At 41.9% G+C, this 12669-nt stretch overlaps 1 long non-coding RNA gene across 1 annotated transcript in view; it reads right to left on the reverse strand.

Moving 5' to 3' along the window:
* Nucleotides 1-12462, reverse strand: part of LOC138854335 (uncharacterized) — a 46373-nt gene extending 33911 nt beyond the window's left edge. Inside the window, exon 1 of the long non-coding RNA XR_011393534.1 lies at nt 12366-12462. This is a non-coding gene — a long non-coding RNA (uncharacterized lncRNA). The remainder of the gene's footprint in view (nt 1-12365) is intronic.
* Nucleotides 12463-12669: the final 207 nt, after the last annotated feature.

Raw genomic sequence — 12669 nt, forward strand, 5'->3', positions numbered from 1 at the left:
CCTATTTTGATTCCAAAAGTCAGAGGAGAAGTTTTAAAGTAGGGGATGAAGTTCTTGTACTTTTGCCTATCAAGTCAAATAAATTATTAGTAGCATGGAAAGGTCCATATAAAGTATTAAAAATTTGTGGGAAAGTTGACTACCTCATAGAAGTCAAGGGGAAACCTAAGCTTTATCATATCAACATCCTTAAGAAATATTACCGAAGAAATTCGGTTAACTGCCTTAATAACTTTGACTTAGTTTTTCCACACGAACTTGATACGTCAACTGAAGAATGTAAGGTGTGTGTAATTGACACCTCTAACTTAGACTATGATGAAGAACTAAATGACTTGGTGACTCTTGACCACTCGGGAGCAACCAAGATTAATATTAATGAATCTTTGGATGACCATGAGAGACATGAACTACTTCAATGTGTGAGTAACTTTTCAGACGTCTTTACTGATATTCCAGGTGTTACCTCCACGGTAGTCCATAAGATTGACTTAGTGACGGACAATCCTATCAAACGAAAATTATACCCAGTTCCAGTTCACCTTAGGGATGCATTTGACCGAAAGGTAGACAAATTATTAAAACTAAAGATCATTTAACCTTCAGTATCTTCATATTGTTCACCAGTAGTCATGGTTAAGAAGGAGGATAATTCATATAGACTTGCTATTGACTTCAGAGGCCTTAATGCTATAACTCGGTTGGATGCTGAGCCTATGCCCTTAATAGATAGCGATCACACAAATTTTACGACGCTTCCTTCTTTTCAGAGATTGATATTGCGCTGGCATATCATCAAGTAATGTTAGATCCTTCTTCTAAGCAGTACACCGCTTTTCCTACACACCAAGGACTGATGCAATATAGAACTATGCCCTTCGATTTGGTAACTGCCTGTGCTACCTACGTGAGACTGATGAGAAAGGTCTTGGGTAATAGGCCAAATGTTTCAGTTTATTTTGATAACATTTACGTAATGACATCCACGTGGGACGAACATATCCAAACATTAACATCAGTTTTGCATAGGTTACGCTAACATGGCTTCACTGCCAAGCCGAAGAAATGCTTCCTTGGGTATAACAAGATTAGATATCTTGGACTGATACTTTCTAATAACTCTCTGCAGCCTCTCCCCAGTAAGATCAAAGCTTTATTAGAATTTAAATTCCCCAAAACCAAGAAGCTCATGCGTAGCTTTCTTGGTTCTGTAAATTTTTATGCACGGTTTATCCCGAACCTTACTTATCTTACAGGCATCTTATCCGACTTCCTTAAAAAGTCTGTGAAGGAACCTCTTGAACTTTCCGACGTAGCTCGGGAAAAGTTTAACGAGATTAAAAACATCTTTTCGAAAGACCCTATACTTAAGATTCCAGATATTAATAAAATATTTTGTTTGAGAACTGATGCCTCTAATACTGGCTTAGGTGCGGCATTACTACAATACCATGATGGTACTCCCTTCCCTGTATGCTTCCTAAGCCGGAAACTCCTTCCCCCAGAAACGAGATATTCCACCATAGAAAAGGAATGTTTAGCCCTTGTGTGGGGTATCTCCAAACTTAAATTTTATTTGCTGGGAAAAGAATTCATTTTAGAAACGGACCACAAACCTTTGATATACCTAGAAACTTTTAAGGGAACCAGCAGTCGCCTCTTGAGGTGGGCATTGACACTCCAGGCTTTTAAGTTCCATATTGTGTATATCAATGGTTCATCCAATTATTTCTCTGACTGGTTAAGTCGTGACAGTCAGTAGAAGATTTCTTGCCTTACGCAACTTCCACATGTTAGAACTTTTTCCTCGCTTATTCTTCTTATACTCCTTGATTATAAGTCTTGGTATGGGGGAGTGTAAGGGAAAAGTTCAATAGAAAGGAGTAGCGAGGGAATATATAGTAACAATAGTTTCATTGCCGGCTACTTGTTAAGGTAGGGTAAGTCCAGCTCCCGCTATTCCCACCTCTTCTCCCCCACCTCTAAAGTGATAGTTTGATTGCCGGCTGCTTGTTAACGTAGGGTCAGTCTAGCTCCCACTATCCCTTCCCCTCCTTCTTCCCCCCCCCCCCCGAAAGGTGACGTGTGGGGCTCTGGTCAAACAGTAAATCACTCGACTCACAGCTCCGAACACTACTGTAAGTACATGCCTGCCTTGTATTCTAGTGGATTTATTGGTTGAAAGCTTCACTTTGGACCAATAATAAACTTAGTCTTTTAAGCTTTGCTCTAAGTTGACTGTTGTAATAATCACCACGTCTTTTAGGTATTGTACTTATCATGGAGAGTGATTATTTAAGCAGTGGGTAACCTGTCTATATTTTCAGCTTGGATGACAGAGAGGGTCACCTGTCAATCAACGAGAAGAACTGACGGAGACGGACTAACGTCCTGGAGACGTCCCATATTGGATTTAATTACCTGTGCACCTGTATGAAATTGCAGGACGTAACCCCACATCATTGCAGCGGTAAAGAACCTGCTTTCCTGTCATCGGGATAGAATACTCACGGCGATACTCTGTGAAGAACTAGCCGGTGGTGGTCACCAACCCCTGCGACCCCCCCCCCCACATCAGCAATGGCTAAGATTTCAACAACACGAAGTGTCACCTACACCAGACACCCCAATATATATATTAGCGTTGAGTTCAAATGTTATTTTATTCATTTCATTTTTCATTTTTCTTTCAAATAGGATATACCTGTCATGTTTTATTGTTTTATGTTTGCTTTAATAAATAATAAAGTGTTTATCTTTGTTAATTATCATTTCGTTTTCCATTCATTAATTTTCCTGAGGAGGAGCCAGCTTTGGTAATACTGTCTGAAGTTATTACAAAGCTGAGTAAGCCTTCACAATCACATTGGAGGGAGTATTGAAGTGAATGTGTTCATTTATTAGGGAGTTGACTTGTCAGCAGATGGGTTTATGAATGATGAAGGAAGAAGGTGAGTCGTGCTTTGAGGTATCTATGGAGACAAAAAAAGTTACCGATGGATGTATAGAAGGGAATGTACTAGAGTAGTGGTACTGTTACAAAAAACGCGATATCTATTAAGCATAGACGTCTCCAGTGAAAGATCTGCCCCTCTAGCATTGAGCCTGTTACTGGGTTTTGGCAACAGATAGTCACTATTCTGGTCCAATTATACGTTAGAATTACAATAAGTTGAATAGTATAGGCTCTGGTGACCTGGTGGCTATCGCTCTCGCTTCACACGGCGAGGACCTGGGTTCGATTCCCAGTCAGAGTATAAACATTGGGCGTGTTTCTTTACACCTGTTGTCTATGTTCCGCATCGGTAAAATGGGTACCTGGGCGTTAGCGGACTGGTTTGGGTCGCATCCTGGGACACTGACCTTAATTGCACTGACCTTATTTGGTCTGTATACCATGTATATGTACTTGTAATAAATAAAGATATTATTATTATAGTGCTTTAGAATCTCAACTGGAAGGTTAATAATTAAAGAAATTAAAATAAAGATATGTAAATTAACAAAGTTAAAGTTGTCTAGGTGGACAATATCAAAGTGAATAGATTTATATAATAGGTTGTAAGTTCCTACATTTCTCTTGTATTGCAAAAGTAAGATATATAGCATAATAATGCTGAAGGCACATTTTATATCTTGATGGCTCCTAAGTATCGTCTGGTACATTATCAGCAATTATAAACATAATATATATACAAGTGAGTGTGTATGAATGTGTACTCACCTATTTGTACTCACCTATTTGTGGTTGCAGGGGTCGAGTCATAGCTCCTGGCCCCACCTCTTTGCTGATTGCTACTAGGCCCTCTCTCTTCCTGCCCCATGAGCTTTATCATACCTCGCCTTAAAACTATGTATGGTTCCCGCCTCCACTACGTCACTTTCTTGGCTATTCCACGGCCTGACTACTCTATGACTGAAGAAATACTTCCTAACATCCCTTTGATTCATCTGAGTCTTCAACTTCCAATTGTGACCTCTTGTGCCTGTGTCCCTTCTCTGGAACATCCCGTCTTTGTCCACCTTGTCTATTCCGCGCTGTATTTTATATGTCATTATCATGTCTCCTGACCCTCCAGTCCTCCAGTGTCGTCAGGCCGATTTCCCTCAACCTTTCTTCATAGAACTATCCCCTTAGCTCTGGGACTAGTCTTGTTGCAAACCTTTGCACTTTCTCTAATTTCTTGACGTGCTTGACTAGGTGTGGATTCCAAACTGGTGCTGCATACTCCAGTATGGGCCTGACTTAAATGTTATACAGAGTCTTGAACGAATCCTTACTGAGGTATCGGAACGCTATCCGTAGGTTTGCCAGACGCCCGTATGCAGCAGCAGTTATCTGACTGATGTGCGCCTCAGGAGATATGCTCGGTGTTATACTCACCCCCAGATCTTTTTCCTTGAGTGAGGTTTGGAGTCTTTGGCCATCTAAACTATATTGTGTCAGCGGTCTTCTTTGTCCTTCCCTAATCTTCATGACTTTGCATTTGGCAGGGTTAAACTCAAGGAGCCAGTTGCTGGACCAGGCTTGCAGCCTGTCCAGGTCTCTTTTTAGTCCTGCCTGATCCTCATCCGATTTGATTCTTCTCATTAACTTCACATCATCTGCAAACAAGGACACTTCTGAGTCTATCCCTTCCGTTATGTCATTCACATATACGTACCAAGAACAGCACAGGTCCTAGGACTGACTCCTGTGGAACCCCGCTTGTCACAGGCGCCCACTCTGACACCTCATCACATACCATGACCCGTTGTTGTCTCCTTGTCAGGTATTCTCTGATCCATTGCAGTGCCTTTCCTGTTATGTGTGCCTGATCCTCTAGCTTTTGCAGTAACCTCTTGTGAGGAACTGTGTTGAAGGCCTTCTTGCAGTCCAAAAAAATGCAGTCGATCCACCCCTCTCTCTCTTGTCTTACTTCCGTCACCTTGTCATAAAACTCCAGTAGGTTTGTGACAGAGGATTTTCCTTCCCTGAAACCGTGCTGGTTGTCAATTATACACTTGTTTCTTTCCAGATGCTCCACCACTCTCCTCCTGATGATCTTCTCCATGACTTTGCATACTAGACACGTTAGTGATACAGGTCTGTAGTTTAGTGCCTCATGTCTGTCTCTCTTTTTAAAAATTGGGATTACATTTGCCCTCTTCCATACCTCAGGGAGTTGCCCAGTTTCAATTGATGTGCTAAAGTTCTTTGTTAATGGCACACACAGTATCTCTGCTCCCTCTTTAAGGACCCACGGAGAGATGTTGTCTGGTCCCACCGCTTTTGAGATGTCAAGTTCGCATAGCAGCTTCTTCACCTCCTTGGTTATATGTACCTCATCCAGCACTTGCTGGTGTACCCCCCTGTTCTGATTTCCTGAAGTCCTACTGGTTTCCACTGTAAATACTTCTTTAAATCTCGTGTTGAGCTCCTGTCATACCTCTCGGTCGTTTCTTGTGAAGTCCCCATCACCCTTCCTCAGTCTGATTACCTGGTCCTTGACTGTTGTTTTCCTCCTGATGTGGCTATACAACAGCTTTGGGTCAGACTTGACTTTCCATGCTTTGTCATTTTCATAGCATCGAAAGTCAAGTGTATGTATGTGTGTATGTATGTGTGTGTGTATGTGTGTATGTATGTATGTGTGTGTGTATGAATGTGTGTATGTATGTGTGTGTGTGTGTATGAATGTGTGTGTGTATGTAGTCCGCTATGTCTCAAGACTCGACTCAACATGTGACTGACTAAACGTCCTCAAATAATCTTCTTTCTGACCAACCTGGCAATCAGAACAACTTGCTTGAACAGTACGGTAACCATTCGCCGTGGGTGTAGTGGGTACAATATTTGGAATAGTTGTACAACAATGAGTGTAATGGGTACAATAGTTGGTGTAATGGGTAGAATAGTGGGTGTAGTGGGTACAATAGTGGGTGCAATGGGTACAATAGTGGGTGTATTGAGTACAGTAGTGGGTGTAGTCTGTACAACAGTGGGTGTAGTGGGTACAATAGTGGGTGTGATGGGTACAACAGAAGGTTTAGTGTTACACTAGCGAGTGTAGTGGGTACAATAGTGAGTGTAGTAAGTACAAGAGTGATTGGAGTGGGTACAGCAGTGGGTGTAGTATGTATAACAGTGAGTGGACTGGGTACAACAGTGATTGTAGTGGGTACAGTAGAGGGTGCAATATGTACAACGGTGAGAGAACTGAGTACAACAATGGGTGTGGAAGGTACAACAGTGAGGGTATCTCTTAAGTACCTGCGGGGTAGAAACATTTCGAGGCGTTTCCTTACACCTGTTGTCCTGTTCACCTAGCAGCAAATAGGTACCTGGGAGTTAGTCGATTGGTTTGGGTCGCATTCTGGGGGACAAGATTGATTATCACAATGGAAATAAGTAAGACAGTTCTCGATGACGCACTGACTTTCTTGGGTTATCCTGGATGGCTAACCCTCTGGGGGTTAAAAATCCGAGCGAAATCTTATCTCTTATCTTATCTCTCCTTAAGATGGAGAAATAGAGTAGATAGTGGCAGGCTTCTTGAATTACTATGTCTAGGATCAAAGTGACACAGATGGAAGCTGGAAACAAAGAGAGTCCATAGGGGTGAAAGGAAATATTTCTATACGAAATCCTACTTACCATATCTAAATACTGTTTATCTGTATGCTTCATGGTAAAAGCTTAGTCTACACACCCACTACCCTTTCTAAAACCTCCTTGCTCATCTGCAGTCCTGCCACGCTGGCCGGCGTTTCATTAGTAAAAACTCGCATAAGGAGTCACAGTGGTGCCTATGCTAACCTTCTTATGGTGTATAAATATACCTAATTAGATGAATCTTATTGTAACCAACTGGCCCATTGGCTATATGCATCAGTCTGGAGTTTTACGACTCACCGCGAGTTCAAGCCTCACCTGTGGTATGTTTTTTTCGGCTCTCCATATTACTGTTAATTCTTTCAATAATACTTTACAATAAACTTTACCGTTTTCACTCAACAGGCTTATTCCCCTATAATTTTTCGCTCTCTTATGCCCCTTCTGCGTTTACTCGAAAGAACTGTACAACTGTTCAATTGCCTCCCAGTATACATAAGGGGAATTACCAATAGACCTCTGGCTGTCTTCACGAAGGCTCTGGACAGACATCTGAAGTCAGTACTTGACCAACCGGGCTGTGGTTCATACGTCAGTTTGCGTACAGCCAGCAGTAGCAGCCTGATTGATCAGACCCTGATCCACCACGAGGTCTGGTCTCAGGCCCAGCCGCGGGGTCTTTGACCCCCGAAACCCTCTCCAGGTATGCTAGGTACCTTCCTCTATCTCATACATTTATTAAATAAAAGCACCAACTGCCTGCTTTTAACATTTCTGACTTGATTCCATCGATTCCAGCTGTCTTACCCCTTTCATTTTACTCACAGCCTCATGCACCTTTCCCCACACTCACATCTGGTTCTTCTTCACTTCTACAAGATGTTATACCTCTCTGGCCAGTACACAAAATCACAGCTTCTCTTTCTTCATCAGCATTCCAGTTACTAAAAATATTCCCTCCATCTTCCCTATACCTTCAACTCTCCATCTAATAACTCTCCTCTCCTTATTTTTAAGTGTCAGATTCCTTCATTCCCTAGACTTTCTTAACTTATTAATCTCACTCCAAAACTTTTTCTTCTCAATAATATTTGTTGATAACATCCCACCCACTCTCTCATTTGCTTCACTTTTACATTGCTTCACCGGTCTCTTATCCTCGGTTGTTTGTCCATATACTCCTCTCTCCGGGATTGAACCCGCAGTCATAGAGTCTCAAAACTCCAGCCCTTCGCGTTAGCCACTAGACCCCCGGCCGGGGGTATGGTTTGTTTGCAATCGTGTCATTACAATTTCTTGAGTCATTTTAAATCTATCCCGTACCTCTTCGACCTTATTGCCTAGGCTCTCGCTAGCCAATTTTTCACCAAATATTTGTTTATATCTTCCCCTAACTGCCTCCTATTTTGGTTTATAAACCTTAACTATTTTCTTACTTCATGATTACATTCTCCTTGTATTCCATTAACCTTTTACTCTTATATTAGAGTAATAGTAATAATTTTCATTATTTCATCAGTATGCGCCATTGGGATCAGTATGCGCCATTTTTTTTATTCTACTTACAAAACTAGAGTACAATACCTGAGATCACATGACTTACCACTTGAGGTTAAACACAAGTGACTATATCCACAAAATTCGCTATTTGGGGATAACGAATTAGAATACGAGTGACTGTTGCAGCAGTACTAGCTACTTGTTCGTTTTGTTATTATTATTAACACACTGGCCGATTCCCACCAAGGCAGGGTGGCCCGAAAAAGAAACACTTTCAGCAAACAATAAACTCCATCACTGTCTTGCCAGAATGGTGCTTTACAGTACAGTTTTTAAACTGCAACATTAAAACCCATCATTCAGAGTGCAGGCACTGTACTTCCCATCTCCAGGACTCAAGTCCGGCCTGCCGGTTTCCCTGAACCCCTTCATAAATGTTACTTTGCTCACACTCCAACAGCACATCATGTATTAAAAAACATTTGTCTCCATTCACTCCTATCAAACATGCTCACGCATGCCTGCTGGAAGTATAAACCCCTCGCACACAAAACTTCTTTTACCCCCTCCCTCCAACCTTTCCTAGGACGACCCCTACCCCGCCTTCCTTCCACTACAGACTGATACACTCTTAAGATAAGATAAGATAAGATTTCGTTCGGATTTTTAACCCCGGAGGGTTAGCCACCCAGGATAACCCAAGAAAGTCAGTGCGTCATCGAGGACTGTCTAACTTATTTCCATTGGGGTCCTTAATCTTGTCCCCCAGGATGCGACCCACACCAGTTGACTAACACCCAGGTACCTATTTGTTGCTAGGTGAACAGGACAACAGGTGTAAGGAAACGTGTCGAATGTTTCCACCCGCCGGGAATCGAACCCGGGCCCTCCGTGTGTGAAGCGGGAGCTTTAGCCACCAGGCCACCGGGCCACGAAGTCATTCTGTTTCGCTCCATTCTCTCTACATGTCTGAACCACCTCAACAACCCTTCCTCAGCCCTCTGGACAACAGTTTAGGTAATCCCGCACCTCCTCCTAACTTCCAAACTACGAATTCTCTGCATTATATTCACACCACACATTGCCCTCAGACATGACATCTCCACTGCCTCCAGCCTTCTCCTCGCTGCAACATTCACCACTCATGCTTTACACCCATATAAGAGCGTTGGTAAAACTATACTCTCATACATTCCCCTCTTTGCCTCCAAGGACAAAGTTCTTTGTCTCCACAGACTCCTAAGTGCACCGCTCACCCTTTTCCCCGCATCAATTCTATGATTCACCTCATCTTTCATAGACCCATCCACTGACACGTCCACTACCAAATATCTCAATACATTCACCTCCTCCATACTCTCTCTCTCTCCAATCTGATATCCAATCTTTCATCACCTAATTTTTTTGTTATCCTCATAACCTTACTCTTTCCTGCATTCACTTTTATTTTTTTTCTTTTACATACCCTACCAAGTTCATCCACCAACCTCTGCAACTTCTCTTCAGAATCTCCCAAGAGCACAGTGTCATCAGCAAAGAGCAACTGTGACAACTCCCACTTTATGTGTGAATCTTTATCTTTTAACTCCACGCCTCTTGCCAAGACCCCCGCATTTACTTCTCTTACAACTCCATCTATAAATATATTAAACAACCACGGTGACATCACACATCCTTGTCTAAGGACTACTTTTACTGGAAAATAATCTCCCTCTTTCCTACATACTCTAACTTGAGCCTCACTATCCTCGTAAAAACTCTTCACTGCTTTCAGTAATCTACCTCCTATACCATACACCTCCAACATCTGCCACATTGCCCCCCTATCCACCCTGTCGTACGCCTTTTCCAAATCCATAAATGCCACGAAAACCTCTTTAGCCTTATCTAAATACTGTTCACTTATATGTTTCACTGTAAACACCTGGCCCACACACCCCCTACCTTTCCTAACGCCTCCTTGTTCATCTGCTATCCTATTCTCCGTCTTACTCTTAATTCTTTCAACAATAACTCTGCCATACACTTTACCAGGTATACTCAACAGGCTTATCCCCCTATAATTTTTGCACTCTTTTGTCCCCTTTTCCTTTATACAAAGGAACTATGCATGCTCTCTGCCAATCCCTAGGCACCTTACCGTCTTCCATACATTTATTAAATAATAGCACCAACCACTCCAAAACTATATCCCCACCTGCTTTTAACATTTCTATCTTCTTCCCATCAATCCCCTTTCATTTTACCTACTGCCTCACGAACTTCCTCCACACTCACAACTGGCTCTTCGTCACTCCTACAAGATGTTATTCCTCCTTGCCCTATACACGAAATCACAGCTTCCCTATCTTCATCAACATTTAACAATTTCTCAAAATATTCCCTCCATCTTCCCAATACCTCTAACTCTCCATTTAATAAGTCTCCTCTCCTATTTTTAACTGACAAATCCATTTGTTCTCTAGGCTTCCTTAACTTGTTAATCTCACTCCAAAACTTTTTCTTATTTTCAACAAAATTTGTTGATAAAATCTCACCCACTCTCTCATTTGCTCTCTTTTTACATTGCTTCACCACTCTCTTAACCTCTCTCTTTTTCTCCAAGTACTCTTCCCTCCTTGTATCACTTCTACTTTGTAAAAACTTCCCATATGATAACTTTTTCTCCCTTAGTACTCTTTTTACATCGTCATTCCACCAATCGCTCCTCTTCCCTCCCGAACCCACTTTCCTGTAACCTCAAACTTCTGCTGGACACTCTAACACTACATTTTTAAACCTACCCCATACCTCTTCGACCCCATTGCCTATGCTCTCATTAGCCCATCTATCCTCCAATAGCTGTTTATATCTTACCCTAACTGCCTCCTCTTTTAGTTTATAAACCTTCACCTCTCTCTTCCCTGATGCTTCTATTCTCCTTGCATCCCATCTACCTTTTACTCTCCGTGTAGCTACACCTAAAAAGTGATCTGATATATCTGTGGCCCCTCTATAAACATGTACATCCTGAAGTCTACTCAACAGTCTTTTATCTACCAATACATAATCCAACAAACTACTGTCATTTTGCCCTACATCATATCTTGTATGCTTATTTATCCTCTTTTTCTTAAAATATGTATTACCTATAACTAAACCCCTTTCTATGCAAAGCTCAATCAAAGGGTATCCATTATCATTTACACCTGGCACCCCAAACTTACCTACCACCCCCTCTCTAAAAGTTTCTCCTACTTTAGCATTCAGGTCCCCTACCACAATTACTCTCTCACTTGGTTCAAAGGTTCCTATACATTCACTTAACATCTCCCAAAATCTCTCTCTCTCCTCTACATTCCTCTCTTCTCCAGGTGCATACACGCTTATTATGACCCACTTTTCGCATCCAACCTTTACTTTAATCCACATAATCCTTGAATTTACACATTCATATTCTCTTTTCTCCTTCCTTAACTGATCCTTCAACATTATTGCTACCCCTTCCTTAGCTCTGACTCTCTCAGATACTCCAGATTTAATCCCATTTATTTCCCCCCACCGAAACTCCCCTACCCCCTTCAGCTTTGTTTCGCTTAGGACCATTACATCCAACTTCTTTTCATTCATAGCATCAGCAATCGTCTGTTTCTTGTCATCTGCACTACATCCACACACATTCAAGCATCCCAGTTTTATAAAGTTTTACTTCTTCTCTTTTTTAGTAAATGTTTACAGGAGAAAGGGTTACTAGCCCATTGCTCCTGGCATTTTAGTCGCCTCATACGACACGCATGGCTTACTAGTTATTACTACTACGAGACTGCTCACCTGGATATAATTCTCTAGAATAAAAGTGATACTGCCTCAAAACTATCCCCTTAGCGGTAACACGAGTTACTACCCTTAAAACTTGTCACATATTGATAACGTATCAGAGCACAAGTGACTGCTCCCACTAGACTGACACATGTTGATTACATATCAGAGCAAAAGTGACTGCTCCCACAAGACTGACACTTGTTAATAACATATCTGAACACGAGTGACTGCTCCCACAAGACTGACAACATGAGGATAAAATACTTCAACAACCAGTTACTACTGACTGAAGGCAGGTCACGTTAAAATACCATTCCTGAGCATCAGTGGCTTCTGCCACAAGATAGGCAACAGGAGGATAATATACCTGAGCACCGATGACAACTCTCATAACACTGGCTACATGAGGATAACTTACTTGAGCACAAGTAACTACTGTCATAACACTGGCTACAAGAGGATAACTTACTTGAGCACAGGTGACTACTGTCACAAGACTGACGACTGCCAGAAGCAACCGCACCCTCGACACCATGGTGACGCAGCAAAGAGTGTGTGATGTTTGACAGTTTCCTTCCAGCTTATATACTCACAATCCTCCCTCTCCACCACTCCGCCCTCCCCCTCTCTCCATGCCCCACTACCCCTCCTGCACTTCCCCTCCCCCACTCCCCCTGTTAAAACATCTGCAAGAATGCTTACAGTTATAAACTTTTTATATATATACATAAGAATGTTTTTTAGTATAAATTTAATGTTTATAATGAAAAAGA

This window comes from Cherax quadricarinatus, chromosome 55 (genome assembly GCF_038502225.1).
Source record: "Cherax quadricarinatus isolate ZL_2023a chromosome 55, ASM3850222v1, whole genome shotgun sequence".
Taxonomy (NCBI): Eukaryota; Metazoa; Arthropoda; class Malacostraca; order Decapoda; family Parastacidae; genus Cherax; species Cherax quadricarinatus.